The sequence below is a fragment of the Myxocyprinus asiaticus genome, chromosome 31, assembly GCF_019703515.2.
Source record: "Myxocyprinus asiaticus isolate MX2 ecotype Aquarium Trade chromosome 31, UBuf_Myxa_2, whole genome shotgun sequence".
Lineage (NCBI taxonomy): Eukaryota > Metazoa > Chordata > Actinopteri > Cypriniformes > Catostomidae > Myxocyprinus > Myxocyprinus asiaticus.
The window spans coordinates 943473-969674 of NC_059374.1; the positions used below are offsets into that span (position 1 = coordinate 943473).

Here is a 26202-nt window from a genome sequence, read left to right on the forward strand (position 1 = left end):
AGCGCTTCCTTTCCGCTGTGCACTGAAGCAGACAAAGAGCTGCTCAGAGAGTCTAAAGCTCTGCGTGCGATCCAAATAGATGCGCAAAGCGCGCACCGGACACAGCAACGCCAGGGCTGGGTCTGCCTCCTCCTGGGGCAGCGCTTGCAGGTTCACCACCTGGTCCCTAAAAGGAGTGGTGGGAACCTTGGGCACATAGCCCGGTCGGGGTCTCAGGATCACGTGAGAATAACCCGGACCGAACTCTAGGCACGTTTCGCTGACAGAGAACGCTTGCAGGTCACCTACCCTCTTGATGGAAGTGAGCGCAGTCAGGAGGGCAGTCTTCAAGGAGAGTGCCTTAAGCCCGGCTGACTGCAAAACTCAAAGGGGGCTCTCTGTAGACCCTGAAAAACTACAGAGGTTCGATGAGGGAACAAGGCATGGCCTGGAGGGATTCAGCCTCCTGGCGCCTCTTAGGAACCTGATGATCAGATCATGCTTCCCTAAGGACTTACCGTCGACTGCGTCATGGTGTGCTGCTATGGCAGCAATGTACACCTTCAAGGTGGAAGGGGACAGCCTCCCTTCCAACCTCTCTTGCAGGAAGGAAAGCACTGATCTGACTGCGCACCTCTGGGGGTCTTCCTGATGGGAAGAACACCACTTAGCGAACAGACACCACTTAAAGGCATACAGGTGCCTCGTAGAGGGAGCCCTAGCCTGAGTGAACGTTGCCAACAGCGCCCCAGCCCGTTTTGGAGGCGTCTGTCGTGACCACGACGCGCCTGGAGACCAGTTCTAGCGGAACACCTGCTCGTGGAAACGAGAGGTCGGTCCAAGGGCTGAAAAGACGGTGACAGACCGACGTAATGGCCACGCGGTGTGTCCCGTGGCGCCATGCCCATCTCGGGACTCGAGTCTGGAGCCACTGCTGAAGCGGCCTCATATGCATCAACCCGAGCGGGGTGGCCACCGCCGAGGACGCCATATGCCCCAGGAGCCTCTGAAAATGTTTCAGTGGAATCGCTGTTTTCTGTTTGAACGCCTTCAAACAGGCCAGCACCGACTGGGCGCGCTCGTTCGTAAGGTGCGCCGTCAAGGAGACTGAGTCCAACTCCAAACCGAGAAAAGAGATGCTCTGAACCGGGAGGAGCTTGCTCTTTTCCCAGCTGACCCGAAGCCCTAGTCGGCTGAGGTGTGAGAGCACCAGGTCCCTGTGTGCGCATAACCCGTCTCGAGAGTGAGCTAGGATTAGCCAGTCGTCGAGATAGTTGAGCATGCGAATGCCCACCTCCCTTAACGGGGCAAGGGCAGCCTCTGCGATCTTCGTAAAGATGCAAGGAGACAGGGACAGGCCGAAAGGGAGGACTTGTACCGATACGCCTGACCCTCGAACGCAAACCGCAGGAAGGGTCCGTGTCGAGGAAGGATCGAGACGTGAAAGTACGCATCCTTCGGGTCTACCGCCGCGAACCAATCTTGATGCCGGACGCTTGCTAGAATGCGTCTTTGCGTCAGCATCTTGAACGGGAGTCTGTGTAAGGCCCGGTTCAGTACTCGCAGGTCCAAGATTGGCCGCAACCCACCACCTTTTTTCGGTACAATGAAGTAGGGGCTGTAAAACCCCTTCTTCATCTCGGCCGGAGGGACAGGTTCTATCGCGTCCTTCCGTAGGAGGGTAGCGATCTCCGCGCAAGGTAGCAGCGTTTCCATCTTTCACCAAGGTGAAGTGGACACCGCTGGACCTGGGCGGATGCCCAGCGAAGTGAATCGTGCAGCCGAGTCGGACGGTCTGGACCAGCCCTCGCGACGGACTGGAAAGCGCAAGCCATGCGTCCGAGTTCCGCGCAAGGAGGACCAAAGGGACAACGTCATCGGATGTACCGGCGGGTGGGGCCTCGCGGCGGGGCGGAGCTTGAGGTGCCACACCACATCGTGGCCGTGCTGAGTCCAAGGACATCGAAGCACTTACCTGGCTCCTTGTGACCACCCCCGGAACAGCCTGGGACGGGGGAGGAAGAGGCCTGTCCTCATGACCCGTGGAGACTGTCACATCGGGGGCGGATTTGTGCCACAGCTGAGCGCTCAGGGCGGGAGATCGCCACTGGAGCGCCAACCTGCCAAATGGAGTGGTGGACGGTGGTCGTGATGCCAGCCGTACACACCGAATATGTGACCCAGGGAACATGGAAACCACTCTAGCGGAGCTCTTGAGTACTGCAGCCACTTGGGCATGCAGCGCAATTAAATGCAAAAGGTAACAAAGAGAAGATCTGCTTAACAGCTCCAGAGCAGCGGGTTTCGTTGTCCCTGGGTCGCCCGTCTCAGGGGCGCTTCGAAGACCTCCGTGGGTTCTTCGGTGCCGGCTGTGAGACGGGTGGCGTCGGCTTCCTGCGGTGGGCTCCACGCCGGGGCCGGGCCGGAGGGGCGGGCTGCGGCGGAGCTGGTGCAGTCACCGCAGGGGGACGCCCTCGGCGATGAGTAGATGGGGGGATCTTGAGCCACGCCGGGGCAGGACAAGCCGGCTAGCATCCATCTACTGCTCTACCATCGAGAACTGCTGGGCAAAGTCCTCGGTGTCGCCGAATAGGCCCGCCTGGAAAATGGGGGCAGCAAGGAATCGTGTCCTGTCGGCCTCACCCATCTCGACCAGGTTGAGCCAAAGGTGGCGCTCCTGGACCACTAGTGTGGCCATCGTCCGCCCGGGAGACCGCGCCGTGACCTCCGTCGCTCGGAGAGCGAGGTCGGTCGCCGAGCGCAGTTCCTGCATCAATCCCAGGGTGGAACTACCCTCGTGCAGTTCCTTTAGCTCCTTGGCGGACTTGCAGGAGAGCCATGGCGTGCAGGGCGGAGGTGGCTTGTCCAGCAGCGCCGTAGGCTTTGACCGTCAGAGACGACGTAAACCTACAGGCCTTGGACAGGGGCTTTGGGCACCCACGCCAGGTGGCGGCGCTCTGCGGGCATAGGTGCACCGCGAGCGCCTTTATCCACCGGGGGATTGCCGAATAACCCTTGGCCGCCCCACCATCGAGGGTAGTGAGAGCGGGGAAGCTGAAAAGATCGGGACCGGGCAGTAAAAGGTGCCTCCCACGACCTTGTCAGCTCTTCATGCACTTCCGGGAAGAAAGGAACGGGGCGGGGCGTGGCTTTGAGCGGCGCCGCGAGCCCAGGAACCAATCACTGAGCCGCGAGGGTTCAGGGAAGAGCGGTGAAATCCACTCTAACCGACGCTCGCGGCTGTCCGGGAAAGCATGTCGTCATCTCCGCGTCAGCCTGTGACTGGGCGATCGACCCCGAAGGGAGGAGCCCAGCCGAGGCTTCCGACTGGACGAGCCCGTTCTCCGATGCTGCGCTCGAGAGCTCATCACTTTCGCGGGCTCCGAATAAGAGGTCGAACTCGCCGTGAGACGAGCCGGCGGACTCACCCGGAAGCCCGATCGGGGCAGACGAGCGTGCTGGGGAATGGGAGGTCCGCGGGGGGATACCCGGCGGAGGCGGTCCCATTGGGGTCCCCAAATCGCCCCCAGCGCTAGCCGCGCTGGCCTCAAACCCGTGGGTAAAAGGACTGAGGCGGGAGCCTCTGGGGTGGCTAGCTTCCTTACGAAGGCAAGCCGCGACCGCAACGTTGCCATGGACACATTCTCGCAATGAGAATGTGACCATCCACGAACGCTGTCTCCGCGTGAGCAGTGCCCAGACACGAAAGACAGTGATCGTGACCGTTAGAAGGCGAGAGATAACGAGCACAACCAGGAATAACACACAATCGGAAAAGCATCTTTAAAAAGACGCGTCTTTAAAAAGACGTTCCGTGTGTGCGCTCTTTTAGAGAAATATATACTCTTTTAGAGGGGAAAAATGCTCTTTCAGAAAATATACTCTCTAGTTTTTCTGCCGAAGCGCCCAGGGGCATTCTCTGCAGTGCACCAGTGCAGAGGAGGGAGAAGCCGCTGAAATGCGCCGTCAGATCCAGCAGGTGAATGAACAGTAGTATTCAGCTCAATGAGCATGACCGTTCGGCTCCGAAGAGAAAATCTGAATGAGTGGTTGCATACCAGCTCCTTTTATACCCGTATGTTCGGGGGAGTGGCATGCAAATACCACTCGCCAATTTTCATTGGCCTTTTATCAAAGACCAGAGGTGTCTCGGGCTCCCAAGAGTGACCCCTAGTGTCACTACATCGACACCAACGTCGAGTGAGTGACAGATAGGGAACTGTCGTGTATAACCTGAGTTCCTAAAATAAACGCATATAATGAATATACTGACATATGAGCTACTTTTAGAAGTGACTCAGTGAGACAGTTTAGGATATTACGTTACGTGTGGCACGTTATTAAGCAAACAGTGTATTCACAACACAAGTTACTCATTCTGACAAGTTCAAGTTCACCTGTTCATTTGCTTCATTTTGTGTGCAGAAGTAAGTTCTGTTACCTTTATGTTGTAGATGATGAGAGACAAAACATGTCTTACATACAAAAGTCATCTTTATTTAAAAAATCAAGAAATCCATAATAATAAAAATACTGAAAAAGTTCAATCTAAAGGAAATGTGTATTATCAGGGCATTTATTACTTATATTTTTAAATAATTTCCTTAGAATTTTTAAAAATGCATGCTCTATACTTGGAAGCACATGTAACTTAACCTGTCCTCTGCAAGAGGTCACAATGCTAAACTGTCAAACAAAGTGTTTAAAAATGTAATATATATATATATATATACATATCAAATGAAAGGTATAGGGATCTGTAAGATATCAAACAATACATAAAGTAAACTTTAAATTATATTTTCATTAAAAATGCCTATCAAAGCTGTGTCCTCACTTTATGGTAACTCTGTCAGATTTATTTTATAATCCTGAATAAATCAGACAATGTCATGGTCAGCTGTAACTCTGAGGACCCCTTTCACATGGTCTGGTAATATTTATATTTTTATATATATTTCAAACAAACAATGTTTAAGTCTCTGCGCCCTAGTGAAAAAATAGTACACTTAAATACACTTTATTGAGTATACTTAAATGTGTTGTTAATGCACTTTAAATTGTTACACTTCTTTCCATAATGGGAAGAGTGTAAAAAGAATATACTAAATATATATAAAATTCTGTCAATGTTTCTAGTGTGTTTTTCTTTCAATTTCTTTCACCATTTTTAAATGACTATAGCTAATACTTAAAATATGCTTACATTACAGAAATGGTAAAAGTAGTCGTTTTAAAAACTACAGTAATAGTTTTTATGACTCAAAACACATTTACTGTTAACAAATTGTGCTCAACCAGTAGAAAACATCCATTTAATATGCAAGCAATGCAGTGCTCAAGTACATTTTATTGTACATTTAAATCAGAAAAAAATAAAAAAAGAAATTGGTCATTAATTGGCCATTGGTCATTCACAATCTAAATCTTTCTTTTATCTGCAAATTGTTCATTATTACATTTACGTCGTAGGTAATTCCACACATCCGCTGGAGTTGTGTTCGGAAATTCTGCCATAACAGCATCTGAGAGCAAAAACAAATGATATGTTTCCGTTTATACCACACAGACAACATTTGCATTGGTTTACACCAAAGAAAGTCACATAATACTATTTCAACACACCCTTAGCACAACCTTTAAAAATACTCGTAGTCAACTGATAATCTTTACCAGAACAGGGGTTTAATGAAAGGGCTTCAAATTAAAGTCAACAATGCACCTCACTACACACATTATAGATGTTAGAAGTAACTATGTTGGTATTGCAGCAATCAAATAAGGTAACTTTTTTTTTTTGGTGGGTCACCTGGCCGAGACTTTCCTGTGAGAGTAGATTCTTTTAGAGGTTCCTTTGAGAAGACTGAAACAGCAAGCTCAGCAAAGATGCTCATTCTTGTTCTGTTTAGCCGCTGGTAGGCTTTTTTTGGGACCAAGATTTTACTGTCAGCTAGAGGAACCTAAAAAAAGAACAACAAATAAAACAAAAGACTTTTAGCAAACAAGTTATGTGGCATAGACAAACGTACATTCTTAAAGAAGGGTGAAATGACATTTAATAACATTAACAAACAGGGAAAGGATTCAGACAGTATAAAAATAGCAGTCACTGAGGATATTTTATTTGACATCGGCCGGGAGCCCTGGTCATCATTAGAGTCTCCCCAAATAAATGAATAAGCACAATTTTATACTTTGTAGTTAGTTCCAAAATAGCAGTATTAAGCACGCGTCCTCATTGTGATTGGTTTATGACCTAAGCTGATCATACCTGTTATTTTACTGTAAGCATTTTAAAAAGTCTAGACAATCTGATCACATGATATATACATATAGCATTCAAAAGATACATGGTCTTTGGGGTGAGCATCCTAGTGTGTGCATTGTCTGCACATACCCCTTTTTACCCTTTTCAAGGCCCATTACATCGGTTTCTTTATTGCAGTATAAGCACTTTCTTTCAGAGCCAAAAACAGGAACTATAGGTAAAACTAATAAGAACCCACAGAAGTAAATGACAAAATGTTTTATTTACTCTAAAATGCTTTTCTTTTTATCCTTCAAATCAGCATTCAATCTTCATCACAATACCATTTCTATCTCACTGTCTGGCAATGATGAGGTTCCAGGGGTGGAAGACACTGATGTTCTTCTGTGAATGGTTTCAGAGCCACCTTGAATAAATGCAATACATTCCTTCACAGACTTCACCAACGCTGGCAACTCTAGTTGAATTTGTTGTGAAAAAGATAATGTATTAGAACAAGACTACAATGGATAGACAAATGACAGTTTATTTACTTGCACTCCTCTAAATAAAATCTTACAGGTCCACCTACTCTTAAGAGCTTCAATGACAGATTCATTAAGCTGCACCATAATGGGGTGTAATAATGGATTTATTTCTGGGCTTTCACCCTCCCCATCATTCTGAAATAACTAGCATTTAAATACAAGACAAGGATACCATCAAATTTGACTCATTTTAAACAAAATAAGACATATGGACAGGGACCATTGCACTGTCTACCTATAATTGCACAATAACAGTAAAAATACATTAGGGGAAAAAAGTTAACATTTAAGTATAAAGATAACTTTACAAAATCATTTTAAGAAACTTACATTGTCACTTTGTTAACCTCCCTGCTCAGCCAAGTCCATTTTTGTTTTATTCAAAGGGTGTGTGACTTTCAAGGCCCTTTCTTTAATAAGAGTAGCCTTAAGGTCCTCTGCAACTTGAACTTTTGCTGCCTGGGAAAGCCTTGCACTCTTGGTCTCAGACAAAGACAAAAAACGCATGCATTGTGCAAAAAGGACACACTTTTGAAATATATAGGGTTCAAAATGTTTTTTGTCCCACTGGCTAGCCACTACATTTTGATGTAGCTTAAGGATTGTAAAAAACAGTTAGGAACTTTGATCTCAACTCCCTCTTTCTTGAAATCAATAGTAGGCTATGTCAGGCATGATAATTTATTGCAGCCCAATCTTATTTACTGGCCTGCACAACTCCATACTGTGTACAGTGGATGTCATGGCATCTGGTGATCCACTTCTCTTCTTCATTTGCTGCCCTCTTTTATCAGTACTCCATATGTCTTTTCCTTTTTGAAAGGCATTTTTTATCTCCACCATATCTTTATATGTTTCTGACAAAATAAAGATGTACATCACATTTTGAACAGGCCAACTACCTACCAACCACCTAAAGAAACAACATGTGTAAACCTCCAAACAGTAGTACTTTAGCAGCATCTGTCTTTGGTCCTTTTGTGCTGGGACAGTTGATTTCAATCCAGCCTTCATCACTGTCAAGGTCAGGCCGACTGGTCACTTGGGCAAACTGACCCATCCTTTTATCTTTAATAACAGAAATGTTGTAGACTTTCACTTTCTTGTCAGTCATATAAAATAGGGCAAATTTGAATTTCTCCATCAGAGACAGCTTAGAGCTTAGTATAAGTTTGAACAAGCAGCTTGCAAAGTGAAAATGCACGAATTATTTAAACTTAATTAGTTAGATATGACACTAGCGTGTGAGCTGGTGATGAAAGCTTCCTATTGGCAAGGATAAACTAACAGGGCAGCAACAACTCATTAGTAAATTTTGTCGGTTCATTTTGTACTGAGTTCACATGAAAGAGGAATCCTTCTGACCTAGGACAGGCACTCATGGCATACAAACGTAGCCTCAAGAATTATATAAATTTGAATGACACAGAATTGGCTGTGCCCAAAACAACAAAGTACAGACAACTACACAATCAACAGGTAAAAAGATAACATTAGAATATTTGTTAAGTGTTTGGAGTAGACTAATTAAAAAAAAAAAAAACAAAAAAAAAAAATAGAGCTAAAGCTCCAAAGTTTTTGGTACAGGCGTTCCAAGGCTACATTTTAAATGACAAAGCATTATAAACAAAATAAATAAATAAATAAAATAATGGGCAAACTTTATAGTAGCCCTAGTCTAAGCAACAAGTTACACTTTTGATTTCAGTAAATTGTTCTATCTTTGGTTGTTTTTATAATTAGGATTTTGTTTGTATTTATTGCAGCCACATAATAAATATTGCAAAGGCTACAAGAGATTTATTAAATTGGATAGTTTTCTTCCTAGAACATCTGCCTACAGAAGGAATGTCTTGAAAAGAGGTAAGGACAGATATGACAGTATGCCTTTTTCAAAAGATTTTTAGAAAAAAATTCTCACAGACTCATTCTACTGAAGGACATGTGGTCAGCAGCCAAGGAGAGAAAGGGAACCTGGAGGGAGAACAAGGTTTTAGAGAGGAAGAGGTAGAGAACTGTGGAGAAGAGGAGAGAGCAGGAGAAAGTGTCAGCCAGGGTAGAGCATGGAGAGAGGAAAACCGAGAAGAATCTGGAAAAGAAAGGGGACAGAAGGAAAGAGATGAGATGGAAAGTGCTGAAGAGCAGAGAGGACAGGAGGAAGAGTGGAGAGAGGACCAAAGAGGATCTCCAAGTGAAACTAGACATGAAAATGACTTGAAGGTAAATAAGAAAAATTAAAAGTATATTTCCTTAATATCAGAGACAACGAACTTTGATCTGACAATTTTTTATTGGCACAATTTTTTTTAAATTTGTACTGTAAAGAGAAGATAACTTTTATCACTTGTTTGTCCTCTATCACAGATGCCATGTAATGATGATCTTATTTATCCTGGTGCTTCCCTTACAAAAGGACAGAGCCTGCTCTTGCTCATGTCATTTGTGCTTAGGCACAATCTGAATGGAGTAGCTCTTAACCATCTTATTGAAATTTTTAATGAACATTTCCCTGGCTTTGTACCAACAACAAAATATATTTTTGATCAAGCATATGGAGAATTTGGCTATTATGAGCCACACTTTTACTGTATTAAGTGTGAAAGCTACCTAAAAGCTAGAGAGATGAATGTTTGTTTTGCAGTTATGATTTTGACATTTAATCAAATCTAAGAGCTGGCTCTTATTTTCTTGTGCTCTCTCTGTCAACTCAGTTGGTAGACATTTTGGAGAAGCCTACAATGCATTTAAATAGACAACAGTCACTTCCAGGTATGATTTGTGATATACAGTGTGGAGCAGAATATCAGAAACTTAAACAGAGTGGAGAAACGGGGCATGATGACGTAATTGATAAGTCATCATGCCCCATTTCTCTACTCTGTTTAAGTTTCTGATATTCTGCTCCACACTGTATATCACAAATCATATGGAACTGTGATGGATTTCCAGTTTTTGAGAGCAATAACTACCAGATATGGCCTATTCAGGGTCAAATCATAGAGCTTGTACCAAAAGATCATCAAAGTAACATATGTATGCCATGCTTATGGTTTGGTGCATATAAGCCAAATATGAAAACATTTTTGACATCATTTGTGTCAGAGCTCAAAGACCTGGAACAAAACTGAATTAAATGGAGGGACTCTGAAAACAAAGTCTACTCTCTGATCTGCTCATCAGATTCTGTTGCACGTCCCCTCCTCAGAAATACCAAACAGTTCAACGGAAAATATGGGTGTGACTCTGGTCTACATACTGGTGGTGGCCCATACACCTGGGAGACACCAGAACCACCACTTAGGACAGAGACAGAACATTTTGAATGCGCCATTTTGGGAACACCAGTTGAACCAGTAATGGGTGTGAAAGGCCCATCACTTCTGATGCAACTTCAGAAATTTAACATTATCAGTGGATTTGTTCCTGAGTACCAGCATAGTGTCTGTCTTGGCACAACAAAGCAACTTGCCTCTCTCTGGCTAGACAGTAAACACCATGACAAAGACTGGTACATAGGCACAAAAACCAGTATTGTAAATAAAGAGTTACTCGCTATTGAACCACCAGTAGAGATCACAGGGGCACCGAGATGAATCACTGATCGTAAGTTCTGGAAAACTGCTGAATGGAGATCATTTTTGCTTTATTATGCATTACCTGTTTTAAATGGAATTTTGAAGAGGAAGTATTGGAACCATTTTTTTTATTAGTTTTTTCTAGACCAGACATGAACATTCCAGAGGTCTGGACACGGGTGCCAGATGGTGCCCCGTCCCTGAGAGAGGAGAACCCTCCTCAGGGGAACTCGCCAAGGAGGGGCTGTCGCGAGGAGTGTGAGGTCCGAGACCCAAATCTGGGTGGGCCAGTAGGGTAGTTGACCTGCTCCTCGTCCTCCCTGACCTTGCACAGGGTCTGTGCAAGTAGGCTCACTGGGGGGAACGCATACTAGCGTGGCCCCTGGGGCCAGCTGTGTGCCAGCGCATCTGTGCCGAGGGAAGCCTCGGTCAGGGCATACCAGAGCGGGCAGTGGGAGGATTACTGGGAAGCGAACAGGCTTACCTGCGCTTGACCGAATCAACTCCAAACCAGCTGGACCACCCTTGAGCGTGACCTGTCGCGACAGCATGTCTGCCATGCTGTCGAGGTCGTGTGGGATGTGAGTGGCTTGCAACGACTTGAGTCGCTGCTGAGTCCAGAGGAGGAGGCGGCGGGCGAGTTGCGACATGCGACGTGAACGCAAGCCACCTTAGCAGCTACTGTACGCTATCAGCGCTGTGTTGTCCAACCTTGACCAACACGTGCTTGCCCTGGATCAGTGGCCGAAGCCTCCACAGGGCGAGCAACGTTGTGAGCAACTCGAGGCAGTTGACATGCCAACGCATTCGCGGCCCTGTCCCAGAGCCTGCGGCTGCGTGCCCGTTGCACACGGCGCCCCAGCCACGCTTGGAGGCATCTGTCGTAACCACAACACACCTGGGGTACTTGCACTAAGGGGACTCCTGCCTGCAGGAATGCAAGGCCATCCAAGGGCTGAACAGGTAGCGGCAGATCGGCGTGATGACCACACGATGTGTGCTGCAGCACCATGCACACCTCGCGACTTGAGTCTGATGCCAGTGCTGAAGCGGTCTCATGTGCATCGTCCCGAGTGGCGTAACCTCTGTCGAGGACGCCATATGCCCCAGAAGCCTCTGAAAAAGCTTCAGTGGGACCGCCGTGCTCTGCCTGAACAACTTCAGGCAGTTCAGCACTGACTGCGTACGCTTGCTCGTGAGGCACGCCATCATAGAGACTGAGTCTAACTCCAACCCAAGAAAAGAGATGCTCTGTACCGGGAAGAGCTGCTCTTTCCCCAGTTGACCTGAAGCCCCAACCTGCTGAGGTGCCTGAGCACCAGGTCCTTGTGAGCACACAACAAGTCTCGAGAGTGAGCTAGAGCCAGCCAGTCGTTGAGACAGTTGAGGATGCGGACGCCCACTTCCCTTAGCGGGACAAGGGCTGCCTCTGTGACTTCCGTGAAGATGCGAGGCAACAGGGACTGACCAAAGGGGAGGACCTTGTACTGGTGTGGCCAGCCCTCGAAGGCGAACCGAAGAAAGGGGCTGTGCCAAGGAGAAACCGAGACATTGAAGTACGCGTCCTTCAGGTCTACTGCCACGAACCAATCCTGATGCCGGACGCTTGCTAAAATGCATTTCTGCATCAGCATCTTGAACGGGAATCTGTGCAAGGCCCGGTTCAGAACTCGCAGGTCCGGGATTGGACGCAACCCACTGCCTTTCCTTGGTACGATGAAGTAGGGGCTGTAGAACCCCTTCTTCATCTCAGCTGGAGGGACAGGCTCTACCCGGGGAGGGAGGGTCTTCCTACACTTGAGGTAAAATGGACGCCGCTGAACCCAGGCGTGTGCCTGGCGAACTGAATCGCATAGCTGATTCGGACGGTCCCGGTCAGCCATCATGATGGGTTGGGGAGCACAAGCCACACCCCCAAGCTCCGGGCGAGGGGGACCAAGGAGACAGTCGTGTCGGATGTACCGGTGAGTGGGGCCTCGCGGCGGGGCGGAGCCGGAGGAGCCACATTGAGGGGGCTCGGACCCGTGCTGAGTCTGGGGACATCGAAGCACTTACCTGGCTCTGGGTACCAACCATAGGACCAGTCAGCGACAGGGGAGGAGGGAGCCGTCCTTGTAATCTGTCACAACCGCACAGGTGGGTGTGTTGTGCCGCAGCTGGATGCGCAGTGGCGGGGGGCCCACCTCTGCAGCGTCATGCCTGCCATAAATGTGCGGTGTCTGGTGATCACAATAACAATGGCCGTAAACACCGGGTGTGTGACCCAGGATGGGTCGCCCATCTCAGGGGTGGCTAGAAGCCTTCCTTGGGTTCTTGGCGGTGGGCTGTGAGACGGTGGGCATCTGCTTCCTGCGGGTGGCTCTATGCCGGGGCAGGGTATGCTGAATAGCCTCCGTCTGCTTAACTGCCGAGAACTGCTGGGCAAAGTCCTCGTCGATGTTGCCGAATAGGCCGACCTGGGAGACGGGGTCGTCAAGGAACCGTACCTTGTCAGCTTCCCTCATCTCGACCAAGTTGAGCCATAGGTGGTGCTCCTGGACCACCAGGGTGGACATCGCCTACCCGAGAGTCCACGCCGTGACCTTCGTCACCCGGAGGGTGATATAGGTCACCGAGCGCAGCTCCTGCATCAATCCCGGGTCAGAACTACCCTCGTGCAGTTCTAAGCACCTTGGCTTGGTGCACCTGCAGGAGAGCCATGGCGTGCTGGGCAGAGGCAGCCTGTCCAGGGGCACCATAGGCCTTAGTCACATGAGACGACATAAACCTACAGGTGCTGGACGGGACTCTCAGGCGGTTCCACCAGGTGCCGGTGTTTTGTGGGCACAGGTGCACCGCAACCGCCTTATCCACCTGGCAGCCCCACCGTCGAGGGTAGTGAGAGCGGAGGAGCTCGGAGACAGGGTCCGCGTCAGCCTGTGACTGGGTGACCGCACCCGAAGGTGGGAGCCCAGTCGAGTCCTCTGTGTCAGACCGGACCAGCCCACTCTCCGATGCTTCAATCGAGAGCTCATCCACTCATCCCTGAGATGAGCCGGCGGTCTCATCCCAGAACTCGACTGGGGCAAACGAGTGTACTGGGGAATGGGAGGTCCGTGGGGAGATACCCGGCAGAGTGGCTCCCATTGGGGTCCCCAAATCACCCCCAGTGCTAACCGACGCGGCCTCAAACCCGTAGGTAGAAGGACCGAGGCCGTGAGCCACTGGGGTGGCTTTCCCTCTAACGACGGAAAGCCGCGACCGCAACGTTGCCATGGTCATGCTCTCGCAGTGAGAACATGACCCATCCACGAATGCTGTCTCCGTGTGGGCAGCGCCCAAGCATGTAAGACAGCGATCGTGGCCATCGGAAGTGGAGAGGTAACGACCGCAACCAGGAAATAAACACAGACGGAAAGGCATCTTTAAAAAGACACTCTCCGTCAGTGCCACTCTTTTAGTAGGGAAAATATATTCATTTATCGCAAGAATATATATCTTTTAGACTGTCGAAGTGCCCAGGGGCGTTCTCTGCACTCCACCGGTGCACGAGGGGGAGAAGCCGCTGTAATGCGCAATAAATCCAACAGCTTCCTTAGAGGTGAATGGAACGGCAGAGGATTCAGCTCGCTGAACACAACCGCTCGGCTCCGAAGAGAAAACCTGAATGAGCGGTTGCGAGCCAGCTCCTTTTATACCCGTATATCTGAGGGAGTGGCATGTAAATTCCACTCGCCAATTCCTAAGGGCGACCCCTAGTGTCACTACATCGACACAACTTCGAGTGAGTGACAGATAGGGAACTACATGTCTCAATTGTACAACATACGGTTAAGATGGAAAAATATTCAATTTTGTCAACTCAATTTTTAGAATAGTATGAAAACAGAAATAAAATTATAGCATGTATTTTATAACTTAACTCCTTTAATGAACAGCATTATTAGATAATTAAAGATTTTACACACTTGTTGGATGGATCAAATTAAAATAGCATGCTTTTAGTGTGTCTGACAGAGTTGACAGATATTACAGTAAGATGTAAGTTAAAAAGTGAATAAATGTCAATTTTCAGAAAAAAGTGTTTTTATAAAAACCTTTTCCTTTACATGGTTCATTAGCTGAGACCTTTTTCTACAAATATATCCATTTCAAATTAATTTAGGATTAAAATACAAAAACTTGTCCCTTATCTCAAGAATCAGTGGGATATAGCTGATTAATCTCACATATAAAGGATTTCTAGATTTTTCTTTCTTTAAAAAAAGAAATAAAAAACAGTGTTTGTGCACTGTTAAAAGGGAGACCGATTAATCGGTGGCAATAGTTGCATTTTTGAACTTTCACAAAAATCAGTTATCAGCAAAAATGTATGCTGATAGTTGCTGATTTGTTTTTTTTATTCCTCTGTGTTCCTCTGTGGCCAGTGCTGAAGGATACTACAGTTAGAATGGTTTGATTGTCCTTATACTTCATTAAACTTCATCTGGTAAATATATAGGCTATAAAAAGCTTAATTTGGTAAATACTTAAATATAGAGCACTTCATCAGAACCCAGTCTTAGTCATTTCAAAATAAGAGTCCCTGGTGTGTTTCAGGCTTGTTTAATTACTGGTTTATAAGTTCTGCGTTATTTTTTTCTGGTCATTATTAGGGTTTTGGTTGTACAATAAACTGCATCTGGGATTTTATTCAATTTAGACTCTTGTAGTCTCTGTGTCTGTGCCTGTCATTGTAAGAAAAAAACGTAACATTCTATAAATCAATAAAAATAAAAATACACTATCGGTCAATTAATCGGTTATCAGCCTTTTCCACCACCTTAGATATTGGTCGAACTCTATTGTTAATATCTTGCATTATTATTTTTTTCGTCATATTTTCATAAACAGTATGTTTTAATTAAAATCATCATGATGTGTCTTTTTTGCTTCGTCTTCATTATCGTTGACAAAATGAGTCCAAATTTCGTCCATAATTCTGTTGATGACATTCACACTGCACTACTGAACTCACAGCCAATGAAGATGATCCAATAAAAGCCCATAGTGACCAGGAGCTGTCAAGCTACAAAAACAACAAAAAACACTGTAATCATAAACATAAATTTCATAAATTCATATAACTTGTGCACTTCTGAAGTCGTTTGATAGATCTGTGTGATGAAGAGACTGAAACTGAATTCATTAATTACTTTGCAGCAGCTCTCAAATCTCATGTGCACTTCCACATTCAAACCTGACACATCACGACACACACAATACATCAAATCATTGGCTGGTCAGTGAAAATGTCATAAAACTGACCAGAAACCCTACTATCTTTGGAATATCTCTGTCTGTAGTCATGCTGTCTCTCTCTTTGTCTGTGTAGTGGCCGTACTCTCTGGAGAAGTCAAGCACAGGCAGTGTGTTCAGTCTGGTGTGGTCTGCTGATGGCACTCAGCTGGCAAGAGCGTGTGGAAATGGACACGTGTTGTTCGTTCATGTCGTAGAGCAGCGCTGGGATTGGAGGAACTTTAAGATCACTCTCACTAAGAGATGCACTGTGCAGGTACACACACACACATGTATGTTATCAGTGTCAGTCACGACACATCACATTGCTGGAACATTTAAAGAGAGCGATCGGGTGAATCACGTTAAATCTGTTCTGAACATGTACCACAGACAGAGTAGAGTGCTGCCCCTTTATTTTGATGCACACAGCACGTGCATTCAATACATTAAATGAAATAACAGCCTTTTACTGTGGAATAGAACTAGATAGCACACACACACACAAAAATGCCTGAGTTGTTTGTGTAGGTGCATAAATGATGCAGTGCATGTTGTGGAGTTCAGGGATCGAGTGATTAAAGCGTCTTTGGCTCATGCTAATCTGGTGGTCACCACCCCTCTGCAGTGCAGTGCAGTTACATCTACAGGTGCTGTTCATTCACTCTCACACACATCAGTCATATATCACTCACTGTCACTCATGTCATTTATACTTTTGTGTTTCAGTGTGAAAACTTGGAATATTCCACTGATCGTTGAGCTAAAGGAGGGAACAGTCAGTCTTATACTGCAGGCAGAGAGGTGACTATACCAACATCCTTTACTGTACTGTCTTCAAAGTTCCCGTGAAGTTTTCTTTGGTACATTGACATATTTCCTACTGAGACAGGAAGTTGAGGCGGGACATGGACAATGGCTCAACCCAGCTGGTGTTCAGGCGAAGAAACTGAGAAGCTATCTCCATAACAGCACACTTTTCCACTGACCTGAGAACCGAATGACGCTACTACATAACCATCCCACAAACGAACACAGCACGTCATGGTCTTTACCATCTGATTTTGATGCAACCGTCAAAAGTTATAACAAATAAAATTTATATCAGTCATTTCATACATATGGTATTGGTAAATAATATTTTATTTTAGATGGTCAGGGACCATAAAGAGGCTGGAGCCGTTCAATGCAGATGAATAAGAAACAAGCAAGTAAAACTTTACAATATACTGTATTAATGTATTGAATCACAGTGCACTAAATATAAAGAATAAAGAACAGTTACTGGCGCTGTACATTCCAAGAAACCTCAGAAAAACGCCTGCATTAAAATGTGTATAAACTTCGACCCATTTCTTCACATCCAGCTCCAGCGTTTCATTCAGAAGGGATCGTCTTTATGCCCTATTGCCTTCGAAGACAATTACCCTTCACTATGAGAACTTCAGAGTGATGAAAGTCGATAATGGTCATTCACAACTCACTTTTTATGTCATTCTTGATGGAAATTCTGTTTGGAACGACCCTACAGCATGGATGGTGCTCCCTTTGAAGTGCCCTGTGAAGGCATCATTTTGACATGTGCGCTGAACAGATGTAAGGGGAGGGATGTTCTAGTTCTAGAAAGCATTTGATTAGACAAAGTTTCTCAACAGCTGGAAGAGAGAGACTGCAGATTTGGCCACCTATTAGAACTGCTCCTGGCTTTCAGTTTGATTCCAGCTATCATGGAAAGGGTTCATTGTTGATGTTTCAGTGTGTTGTTTGTTTTGCTGCAGGTATTTCCTGTTGGTAGATGGGGCAGAGGTGTATGTGTACTCGTATGAGGAGTGTCTGGTGTCGTCTCCCAAGAGTCCCAGCATGAGAACAGACATCCTGAACTCACAGTCCATCTCTCTGAGCAACGACACCATTGCCATACGAGACACCACTGATGAATGAGGTGTGGACATACATTAACACAGAGGGGACATTATCACAAAATAAACTCAAGGTTATCAGGAACCCGACACAAAACACTTGCCAAATAAATCAATAAATGGACATACGTAAGGATTATTTGAGTGTAAAGTAGTTTTACAAATACAAATACAAATACAAATACACCGACTGCCGAATGCCATCACTGACCAATCACAATCAAGTATTCTAGAGAGATGTGTAATAATTGTATTATAATGATTTATGGTTTTCCTGTTGTAGTTTTGTGGTCAGATATGTCTGTTTCATGTACTCAATCTGTTATGTCCATGTATTGACTTTGTGTCATCTCTCTGTTTGAGGTGCTCACAGGAAAAACCATCGGTGATGGCAAACCTTTCATTCACAAGGTATTTACACAAACACATTCATACGCATCATATATTGACATATTGATGATGCTGTTAACGTGCGTGTGCTGCACACTTAAGACACAGTTAGTTTTTGTAAGCATGACAGCCAGGTTACACTCGACATACACACACACACACTTTCAATACAGAAAAATATAGATGATAAAGAGTTAAATCTCATTATAATAGTCTATTTTACTCTACAATTGTGTGTGCTGTGTATTTTTATTCTAATTAGACTGTTGTGTTATTAGCTTGTCAACATGACTATTGGAATCAATAGAGTGCAGCAGTCTGCTGCTGGAAGGGAAAAAGTCACATTAATTTTCCCCATAGACTAAATGATTTTTAACAACAACTTATAAACTTTTAGAGACAGACCTATTGTGAGCTCTGAGGTTGTTTATCGATGGTATATGCTTCTCTTGACAAGAATAACTACACTACCCATAATCCTGAAAAGAAACAATCCACCAATCAGAGAATTGCAGTAAACAAAGCGCATCAAAAGAGCTCTGTAGCTACGCCCACTCCCATGATGCACTGTGAATGACACAATTGATTCACTCTCAAATGACTTATATATTTGTATATACAGTATCTAAATATTTGCAATAAACTTTAATTATCTTGGGTCTCTTTCACTAATAATTGCATGCATTTCACATACTTACACTACTGGTCAAAAGTTTTGAAACACTTACTCGTTCTTTATAATAATGTTTTTTTCTTCACATTTTAGAATAATAGTAAAGTCATCAAAACTATGGAATAACATTAATGGAACTATGGGAATTATGTTGTGACTAAACAAAATCCAAAATAAATCAAAACTGTGTTATATTTTAGCATCTTCAAAGTAGTCACCCTTTGTCTAGAATTTGCAGACATGTACTCTTGACATTTTCTCAACCAACTTCTTGAGGTATCACCCTGGGATGCTTTTTAAACAGTATTGAAGGAGTTCCCATCTATGTTGGGCACTTATTGGCTGCTTTTATTTATTATTTGGTCCAAGTCATCAATTTCAAAAACCTTTTTTTTTAAATTAAATTTGAGTTTTATAATGAAATAAATTAATATGTTGGCACAATTATATTTTTGTCTACAAATCTCATTTCAAACATTTAAGCATACACCTTCAGATCAAAAGATTTTTAAGATCATGTGAAACATTTCAGTCAAGTGTTTCAAAACTTTTTACCGGTAGTGTATGTGCACAGAAAAGTTCTCATGCAAAATTTCTGCCAGATTTTTTATTTTTTCTTACTTTAGTTCCAATGTTAATGAATCCAGATTATTCTTAATGAAGGAGTGTGTGCCCGAAGTTAGTTTTTTGCATAAGATATGGCCAAACCACCTCCATTTAAGGGCTTTCAGCACCCACAGATGTAAATGTATAGAGAAAGATGTCACTGATGCAAAAGACTAAAAACCATCACATTATAAAACAGTGCAGTGCATCATTATAATCTAGAATGATTTTATAATATGTACAATTGTAGATGAACTGAGCGTGCTTATAGCACTGCTTGTGCAGGATCTGTGCCTCATCATGCTCCATAAGGCAGTGCTTGACCTGGAAAGTTATAAGTGGCAGTTCTCTCCCTACGCCACTTCTCCATATCATTTAATGAACAGGAAACCGTACCGGCACCTTATAAGAGCAGCTGGTACGCATGAGTATCTGCCGGTACTATGACATAAATTGCACACCATTCAAGCACTGCAGTATCGCTGCTCCCTATACGTATATTACGCAGTCTGCGTAGGGCACCAACTCCCTATGGTGGGCACCAGAAACTCCACCGGCTGCCCTTCCTCGCACATCATACTAGAGTTGGGGTACTCGAGTCCAAGTCACGAGTCCAATTTTAATGGACTTGGACTTGTTACAGACTATGATGCATTTTTACTCAGACTTGACTCGGACTCGAACCTTTCAGACTTGGGATATTTTTCAGAGTCCATGGCATTTGTGATGCGATGAAAAACAAGCAAACAAACAAATAACGTAACATAGGGTGACCATACGTCCTCAGTCCATCACATATTTGTAGTGCAACCTCTGTGTATTACCTTAAAGCTGGCACTTGCGTTTCAATGGCAAAAAAGACAGAAAATACAATGAAGAACACAAGTGAGGGGAGAAGTTTCTATTCACCTATTATCCATACTAAATATAATGTGAAAAGAAATGTCAGCCCAAGGCACCTGGACACAGCAGGAGGACTGAAAAGTGTGAAGTGTAGTACTGTAGCATATAAATATTAAACTATTTTAATTTAAAAAAACTAAATTAAAATTTGAAATAATAATAACTCTGACTGCAGCTTTCACTTTCTTTGGTGTATGTTTGAGTGGAGGGGAAAAATCAACAAATCATTGAAAAAGTCACAGAACACAAAAAGAAGTGTGTTGAAGGACAGTTTTGTCTTTATACAACTAAAGCATATGCTTTCATTCTGAAACCACTTTGAAGTTTGTTCAGCAGGATACTAATCATAAAATATAGAGGTGCTTTTGTTACATTTATATTGACAATTGTTTTTTCTTAGTTGTGAAGGTTAAAATAAGCCTAAATTTACATTTACATTTATTCATTTGGCAGATGCTTTTAACCAAAGCGACTTACAAAAGAGGAAAACATAAGCGAATCATCTTAAGGAGACAGCGGTATGAAAAAGTGCTGTATTACAAAGTATCACTAGCATCATAATAGTATTCAAAACAGAATAAAGTGCAACAAGGACATTTTTTTTTTATTTTATTTTATTTTATTTTAAGTGACTGGTTAAGTGCTCATGGAAAAGATGTGTTTTTAGTCGTTTTTTGAAGACAGAGAGTGAGTCAGCTTCATGGATGGAGTTGGGAAGGTCGTTCCACCAACGTGGTACGATGAAGCTGAAAGTCCAGGAAAGTATTTTGGTGCCTCTTTGTGTTGGTACAACAAGGCAACGTTCCTTAGCAGACCGCAGGCTTCTAGTGGGCGCGTAGCTCTGCATAAATGATTTTAGGTATGCTGGAGCAGACCCAGTGACTGTTCTGTATGCCAGCATCAGAGCCTTGAATTTGATACGTGCATCAACCGGCAGCCAGTGGAGAGAGATGAGGAGTGGTGTAACATGTGCTCTCTTTGGTTAGTTGAAGACCAGACGTGCTGCTGTATTCTGGATCATTTGCAGGGGTCTAATTGCACATGCAGGGAGGCCTGCAATGAGAGCGTTACAGTAGTCCAGTCTAGATATGACAAGTGACTGGACAAGCAGTTGTGTGGCATGTTCAGAGAGGAAGGGTCTTATCTTCCTGATATTGTAGAGTGTAAATCTACATGATCTTGCGGTCTTTGAGATGTGGTCTGTGAAATTGAGTCTGTTGTCGATGGTTACCCCTAGATTTCTGACCGTTTTGGAAGGCATTACTGTAGTTGCACCTAGCTGCACGGTGATATTGTGTTCAACAGCAGGGTTGGCTGGAAAGGCAAGGAGTTTAAAGACTTGGACTTGACTCGGACTCGACTAAGGTGGACTCGAACCCAACACTACCTTAGATATTATTCATGGGCCCGATAGCAGTCGCTGACCACAGATGATGGCCTTGCAGCTTGCACTCGTGCCACATATATATATATATATATATATATGTATTCTATTTTGATTTTTGAATGTGACTTTTGTGTATCTGTAGTTTCTGAATAAAAAATCTTGAAAAAGTTTGAAAACTTTCGTACACAGATTTTACTCAGAAATACGTGTGTACGCACAGTTAGCGAATGAGAGCGATTGTTTCTACACTTATCAACAATGATTTTATATTTTTTTGGTAACTGGATTACATCATTCGCAATGATTCATGGGATTTTAGTTCATGCAATCATGAAAGTACACAGTCTTGTATCTTTGTTTTTTTTGTCTGATTTTTAAATACTTTTTTGCTTCAAATCAAAATTTGTAATGTTGGAGCTGGTTGGTTTGGTTCATGGCTTAAACTCTTTTATGAAGGATTTTATTAAATCCCTAATAAAGAAATGAATGGGACAAAACCTCAGCAGGGGCAGAAGGATAACAAAAGGGCACTAAAAAGTATTTAATGAGTACTGCTAACACATACATAATATATATATATTGGCTTTTGTTTTTTGCTTTTACAGCATTTAAGCATTTTGCATTTATTATATAAATATGTGTGGCTGAATGTTTGTTTATAACTCAAAAATGTTTAAAAAAAAAATCTGTCTCTGTGTGTGTGTTTTCAGATCAAGGTAGTGTTGATCACGCTAGATCAGTGTGGATCATCTCATGACAGACAGCTCGCATTGATCGATTAGAATCGTGACCTCTACTTGACCTCTGTGAGGAAGCTGGTGAGCTCACAGTGTTTATAAGATCTGGAAGCTGCTGCTAAACACTGTGATATTCATGATGATACAGTGTAAATGTGAGTGAATTCTGATTTATACACTGGTGGCCAAAAGTTTGGAATAATGTACAGATTTTGCTCTTATGGAAAGAAATTGATACTTTTATTCACCAAAGTGGCATTCAACTGATCACAATGTATAGTCAGGACAATAATAACGTGAAAAATTACTATTACAATTTGAAAAACATTTTCAGAACTTCTTAAACTACTTCAAAGAGTTCTCATCAAAAAATCCTCCACGTGCAGCAATGACAGCTTTGCAGATTCTTGTTATTCTAGCTGTCAGTTTGTCCAGATACTCAGGTGACATTTCACCCCACACTTCCTGTAGCACTTGCCATAGATGTGACTGTCTTGTCGGGCACTTCTCACGCACCTTACAGTCTAGCTGATCCCACAAAAGCTCAATGGGGTTAAGATCCAGAACACTCTTTTCCAATTATCTGTTGTCCAATGTCTGTGTTTCTTTGCCCACTCTAACCTTTTCTTTTTGTTTTTCTGTTTCAAAAGTGGCTTTTTCTTTGCAATTCTTCCCATAAGGCCTGCACCCCTGAGTCTTCTCTTTACTGTTGTACATGAAACTGGTGTTGAGCGAGTAGAATTCAATGAAGCTGTCAGCTGAGGACATGTGAGGTGTCTATTTCTCAAATTAGAGACTCTGATGTACTTATCCTCTTGTTTAGTTGTACATCTGGTCTTCCACATCTCTTTCTGTCCTTGTTAGAGCCAGTTGTCCTTTGTCTTTGAAGACTGTAGTGTAAATCTTTGTATGAAATATTCGGTTTTTTGACAATTTCAAGCATTGTATAGCCTTCATTCCTCAAAACAATGACTGACTGATGAGTTTCTAGAGAAAGCTGTTTCTTTTTTGCCATTTTTGATCTAATACTGACCTTAAGACATGCCAGTCTATTGCATACTGTGGCAACTCAAAAACAAACACAAAGACAATGTTAAGCTTCATTTAACAAACCAAATATCTTTCAACTGTGTTTGATATAATGGCAAGTGATTTTCTAGTACCAAATGATCAATTTAGCATGATTACTCAAGGATAAGGTGTTGGAGTGATGGCTGCTGTCTAGATTTGATCAAAAATGACTTTTTAAAATAGTGATGGTGCTGTTTTTTTTACATCAGTAATGTCCTGACTATACTTTGTGATTAGTTGAATGCCACTTTGGTGAATTAAAGTACCAATTTCCTTCCAAAACAGCAAAATCTGTACATTATTCCAAACTTTTGGCCACCAGCGTATGTATGGAGGTGTGTTAAATCAGTAGTAATTGGTACGATGGTTCACACTTTGGCCTGGAACGACTGTGCTATCATACTGTGTGGTGTTCAGGATCATCAGCTGACAGTGTGGTATTACCCCAGTGTGGTGTTTGTAGACAAAGACCTGCTGCCCAAAACTATCAGCACCAAAGACAGCAGGTACACACACATCTTTCAATGAGAACTGGCACACAGTGACCTCTGCAGTGACACATACACAGACCTTAATATTTTTGCGAGTCCCAGTCAGCAGGGGGCAGTCAATGCAACTCCATCTCTACGGGCAACAATAGGATGCAGCAGAATGCAGGGGTGTCGAAACACACTTTTGGAAGTTTCAAACTACATTTGACTTGATACAGCATCCTAAAATGTGGCATTTTTATGGCTTAAAACAGTGGTTCTCAACCTTTTTTTGATGAACGCCCCCCTACTTTATTCCCTTACCCCAGTCATTATGAGCCATCTTTAGGAATTTATGAAGGCAAACAAAACCAGTTATATTTACTTACACACAAACAAAAATATTTGAATCAGTTTTTTTTATTTTATTTTTTATTTTTTAGGATTTCTGCATTTCTATGTCATCTAAAAAACATTTTGTATTTTGCATTTGCCCTTATGAAAATTTAAGTGTGAAGAGGTTCGTTTGGTGGGAAAGGAGGCAATGGGAAATGTAGGATTTCAACTCAAAAGGTAGGACTTTTAATTAAACAAACTCCAAAATGGCTTTTCAGCACAAGACTCATAAGATCAAAATCACAACTCAATTCCGTCTCTTTCTAACTGGTAGCTCCCTTCCCTGGTCTCTGGCGTGGCCGCTCTTTATCGCTCTCCCCGATGCTTACTGCAATTGGAAACAGGTTTTAGTCATTATCAGGCTCAGGTGTATGCATCCTTACCGCTTTCTCTCTCTCCGGACGAATGCTCAACCACGACCCCGCTGCCACAGTATGTATTTATTTATTTTTATAGTTTTAACAGTGGTACTTGTAACAAGACCATAGTAAACACATGAAAGCATGGATCTTCTTCACTCCTGTGGTTAGATGTAACATGATTTCTATAAAACAATTGTTATTTTTGTAATTATAAACACTAGACCTACTCTAAACACATGTAAAAAATCAATAAAAAATATAAACGTTTAAAAGTTGTAACAAATGAATTATATTCCCTCACTCCCCTAATGTAGCCTATGACCAATTTAATAGAGCTGAAGTAGTGTTATGATGATATTTATTATGACTCTATTTCTGCCTAAAGTACAGTTAGTGTTACTATAGTAAATTCAAGGGTGGTGATGTAGAATTCTGTGCCGAACTCAAATGGTTTCCGCATCTCGTGCCTTGCTTCTCACTGGTTCTCGCAGCATTGCAATAATCAGAGGTGTGCGTTTAAGAGCTTGAGACCGGTCTGTGAGTAAAAACGCACCTGCTTTGCACTCGTACTGCTCTGTACATTGAGCCGTATCTATCTACAGAGCCATACAAGTGCATTAGCTGAGGTTGTGACTCTATATGTCTATTTGACGCTTGTAGATAATGTTGTCAAGCACCATGTAGTAAGAACTGGTCATTTATTAAACATGCAGAGAGCATTACATGTGACACGCACACTGTGACATGTACAGCAACCACGCACTAGGCATCACATGAGCGTAAGCACGTATATTACGTAAACTCGTAACAAGTGTCCAAACACAATGGTAGAAATGTATATACAAGATCATTCACTCACATGATCTACATCCCTTTCCTTTAGCTTGTGTTTCTTACAGAAAGATAAAACAAGCATGTTGAAAGATGCTAGCACTGGAACAGTCAACTTGTATAAACACAGAACCTTATCACAACAATACACTCACCAAAGTGTATGACTGAATTAATGACAGATTACAAATAATCTTAACAAACAGCAATAAAGAACATAATATGGTTATGGAAAGTATAAGCATATTACACATACCTCAGGCAATTAGAACAGGTTACTACATTTCACCTCACAGCCACTTAAAATTCACTGATTATACTTTGGATTTGGCTTACAGATGCGATCTCAACGTGTTTTGTAAGGAGTTTTGTTGACTTTAGTGGGGGAGTGTGCAGTGTAACTTGGTGTGTGAGTAGGTACAGTTTATATTTTTGTGCGGGTTTGCTGTGGAGTGCATACTATAGGGGGAGCAATGTCCGATTCAGGTGGGGTTATGTCCTGAAAGTTCACATCCTCTAGGGTTATGTCCTTGTTCACCCCCGTCACTGTGCCTAGTCTGTCGTATACTTTTGGGGTCTGCCTTCTGACAACTTGACCCTCCACCGATGGTTGTAATGGCTGACTTCTAGCATCAAAGTAGTGCTTTTGAATGAGTCTCTTGTTGAGGAGTTGAGCACTAACTTGTTGGGCACATTTAGGGACTGGCTCCAGTAACTTGGAGTTGACGGGAAGGGCAAAGCGAGTCTGTTGTGACATTAGACGTTCAGTGGGAGAGCCTAACATTGGGTCACAAGGAATATTTCTGAGATTGAGGAGATTCAAAAAAACATCAGTCCTATCTCTGTGAGATT

At 43.4% G+C, this 26202-nt stretch overlaps 1 pseudogene; it reads left to right on the forward strand.

The window, feature by feature from the left end:
* The window catches only part of LOC127421787 (intraflagellar transport protein 80 homolog), a 39749-nt pseudogene extending 14566 nt beyond the window's left edge, over positions 1-25183 (forward strand).
* Positions 25184-26202: the final 1019 nt, after the last annotated feature.